Below are 4670 nucleotides of genomic sequence, written 5' to 3'. Positions count from 1 at the left end.
CTCTACGGTGATAGTTACCGAGCAACGGCAGTGAAAACATCCTTTCTGTGATGCCAAAGTGTCTTGACCCCTGAGATATAGTAGCATGCGTGCGCACAAATATGTGTTGTAGATGCATAACGGACAAATTGCTTCAAAATATGGATGCAGTCAAAATTACACGGAAAGGTTAGATGTTCGGCACCAGCTGGTTGTATTATTACAATATGACAATTAAAATAAAGTTAAAATACAGCTTAACGGTCGCATTCAATATAAGTGATAAGAATTATTTCAGGTATCCAGGCATCCAAAAGAAAAGTCTTCTTCTTTTCTTGAAACACAGTATTCATCAGTAAAAAACATGAGCAGGGATGTTAGAGAATATCTGGTTCTTTGACACAAAGTAAAGTCAGGTACAAGTTCCAGGCCTGTGTGAATAAAAACCCAAGTAGAGAAATCAGCTATGACTCCCATTCAAAATTTTGGCTTTAAAAGTTTAAGAGTCTAAGATTATTCATTTCATCAACAAAAAACTGCATGCCTTAAGTACATTAAGTAAGTAAGGACATTCTTCAAAAATGCACCTATTTACAAATAACTTTTAGCTTATCTGATGGTTAAAAAAAAAAAACCAACGTAGTCCTTAAAATAGATGGATGGTTACTTTAATAGATTCTATCTAATTCATTATGCTTACATTCTTACATTGAAACAAAATACTTGTCTTCCAGCTCCTTACTGAGTTTAGGAATTCTAGTGTCGTTCACTCTAAAATTACAGATAACCTGCCTGTACTTTTGATTTTGAAACATCAGATAATTTTCCCAGTTTAAGATCTTGTTTAAATTCCACATTAATATCACATGATGTCATACATCTGAGCTCACTTTACCACCTTTGTTGCTGCATGGCTCATGGCCAAAAGCTGAACATGAAAGGATGGCAGAGGAGACACCCGCACACCAGTTTAGCTGGGCCAGAATGCCACAGAAAATGTCCACAGGCTCAGATAAATGCAAAAGATAATTTAATTCCGACAATGGTGCTGAGACAAAAGGTGCTTACAGAGCAAAAAATAAAGTGTGCCTAAAAACATCAGCACACTTATCAGTCCTTGACGAGCACTGATGTTTTCTGCCATTCTTTCATCTTTGCCTCTGTGACACACAAAAGATGTGGTCACATTTTTGTTAATGTTATTACCTAGGGTCAATAGTTACTGTATAATTATTCCAGCTCTTGTTGATATTTTTTTTAAGTCTTAAAAGACTTTTATTCAGTCTTTGTGGATTTTTCTTTTGGGGCAATACCCAGAACTGTCAGTAGGTGGCAGCAGGGCATTGGGCAGCTGTCTGAAACTCTGTTTTGTACTCTTGTTAGCTCTCCTGTCATTCTGCTACAAGAGGGCAATGCAGCAACAGCCTAACGTTGTCCTGTCTGCTCATTTCACACCCAAGAATTACTTTTTTTGGTGGCCCAAGTTGGCACATCAGCATACCAATGACTTTGCAGAAGCTAAATATTACACTTTAAACATTCAGCAGTTTAAATCAGTTCATATTTTGGATTTTAAGCTCATTTTGATAAATTAAGCCAATATGGCACAACACTTTGCTTCCAATTGCAACCAGAAATCATACTGAATTCATTCTAGCTCTTAGTCATGCCTCTGATTGGTTTCTTCTCCACAGCTTTGGTATCAAAGTATTGACAGCCATTCACAATTTAAAACTGATGTAAAAACATGATTCCTCAGACAAAAAATGAAAGAAACAATATAACTGTCGATAATATAAACCTCTACTGCTGGAACCACGACCTCCTCCCAGGTTGCAACACTATAACGTCACTGCTCCAAAAAAAAAAAAAAGAAAAAAAGAAAAAGAAAAAGAACAAAACAGACCAAAATGCCAAACTTGGTTGCTTTTATTTGTAAAAAGGTCTATTACATGTTTTCAGGAAAAAAAAAACCTGAACAAAAAACTGAGAATGTAAGTGGAGAACAGGACAACAGTGTAAATATTGGGACATAAGACACAGTTGAACAGCTGCTAATGTGCATTAATTCATTGTTAATGGATTGTAAAAGGCAAACAGCTTCCCCTCAACATGTACACAAACAATAACAGAAGGTTAACACACTCTTTTTCACTCTCATTAATGCAAGAAACAGCTCATTAATGCAAAAAACAATCGCACATGCATGCACAAACACACACACACACACACACACACACACACACACACACACACACACACACACACACACACACACTAGGATTCTGGTATAAGGACATTTACTTGTCCTTCGTTCTTCCAAGTCTGTGAAGTCCTCATGTATACCACTGAGGTTTCCTTATATTCAGGAAAAGCCAAAATACATGTATACAAACACACACACACACACACACACACACACACACACACACACACACACACACACACACACACACACACACACACACACGCACACACACGCACACACACACACACCGATGATACCCCAGACAAATGTATGCATCAGACAGATGGAGACAAAGAAACCTGCACAGGTACTGATAACTCACGCATGAAAGGTTGAAAATCACCCACACACACCTCTGTGTGTTTGTATGTTTGTTTCCATGGCTACTGCTCTTTGATCCTGGATGCAGCATCTTCGTTTACACCTGAGACTGAAGATTATTAGATTAGTGTTGCATTTTCTGTCTTGTTCTGTGTCACTGAGCAGTGTGGTCACTTTGTGTGTTTGATTATTTTAACATGTGCCGCTGTCCTGATTTATTTTCATGGTAACTCAGGATGGTGCTAAATAGAGCGACATCTTGAAGAACACAGAGAACTGGCAGCCAGACGCTGTGAATTAAGACACACGTCACCTTCATTCTCCTCTCTTCTAGCCAAAAACTCTAAATCAAGTCCTCTTTGGTGTTAAATGCTGCACCCTTGTCCTGTTCATTGTGGAGACATCAAACTGCACAATACCTGAAACCTGAACTAATGCCACAAAAATGTTTGTTATTCTTTGTTTTAGCTTGTTCCTGATGCTGTTACAAAGGCTTTCCCATCCTGCCAAGTGCAAACTTTCACAGTAAACAAAACACAGTGTCACATTTCTCATTATTTGAGACTGCAGGATGTAACACATGCAGAGAGAGAACATGTGCTAACCTGTATGTGTGTTGTAGGTAAGACCAGCTGCCCACTAGACAATTGGAACCAACCTTTCCAGAGTCCAGACTTTAGCCATTATGGAGCTTTATCGACCTCCCACTGTGAGAGAGGTGGCACATCCCTGTTCACTATAAATTCTGTCCAACATGTAATCCATGTTTACTGTAATCCCAGTCCCTTACTAAAGTTTAGACCTTGTCCTGGATGTCTTTAATGTAAATCAAACATGTTTCATATTTTTTGTTGATACTCCTGCAGTCAAAAAGGGCAGGTCATTACTTACGTTTATGGTGCAAATGATACCAGATAGCGTTATCTCCTGACGAAACGAGATCTACTGGGTGTGTGGCCCTTATATTTGACGGAAATAAAATTGAACCCCCCCTGAAATTGCAGCTAATACAACACTTGTTTTTGCCTCATGGTTGGTAAATAATACGTGGTGATCAGGAACAGTTTTTCTTTATTTTGACACCAGGAAGCCCCAGACCTGCCCTCTCAAATAGTCACAACAACCAAAGCCACATGCATGCAGAAATATAACTTCAGAGGTAAACCGTATGGAAAAAAAAAATTCTGTTGCCATCACTAGGAAATGTTTGTTTTATATGGATTATATGTCTTATTAGGTTGTGGCCCCTGTCACATTTTTCTCATACAACATAATTATCTAGTATGAATCAAACAGAGCGGCTGTGGTTGAGGTGGTAGAGTGGGTTCTCTGCAGATTGCAGGGTCTGCAGTTCAATCCCCACCTCCCCCTGGCCACACGTCTAAGTGTCCTTGGGCAAGACATGTAACCCCGTATGCTCCCTTGTCACTGTGGAAGCACAAGCCGGTCAACTCCCAAACTGCCAGATAAATATAATGCACGGCAAATTGATTCGTCCCGCCCCTTTTTGCTTTTACAGTTGAGTGAACTTGGTGTCTCAGTCAACTTCCTTCTTTCCTGTTTTTCTGTTCTATGTGCAGTATACAGTATAATAAGTTTCATATTACACAAAATTTACTAAGAACCTTGTATCTTGTTTGACATATTACTAAAAGGTTTCAGGTAAAATATATTTTCCATATGGGAAATGCACTTCACTTTATCACACATTTGCTATATCTTCGACATCAGATCTTACCTGAACGCACGCAACTACGTGCCAGAAAGGATTGCGCTTTCTGTCCCAGACCTCTCATTTCTTCGGTCTCCACACATTTCCCTTTGAAATGAAACCTTGTGCAGAATCTTGTAACAACTGTTTCCGAGACTCTAAAATGTAATTTTCATAAACGTTTATTTGCAAAGTTTTTAACTAGGTACTGCAAAGATTTCAGACAGCAGAATGAACTCTGTTGATTCTCTGTTTTTACTGGATTATGTTTCATGATTTCATTGACTGACTGATACAGATATTTTCTTCTATAATCTTCATCCTCCTCATCCCCCCTTTTCATCATTCATCTCTTTCTCCTCTTCCACCCCCTATTTAACTTCATTTGATTGTATTTATATTTGCTTTTTT

This window comes from Lutjanus erythropterus, chromosome 5, assembly GCF_056507025.1.
Source record: "Lutjanus erythropterus isolate fLutEry1 chromosome 5, fLutEry1.hap2, whole genome shotgun sequence".
Classification (NCBI taxonomy): Eukaryota; Metazoa; Chordata; class Actinopteri; order Lutjaniformes; family Lutjanidae; genus Lutjanus; species Lutjanus erythropterus.
This window is presented reverse-complemented; position numbering follows the sequence as displayed.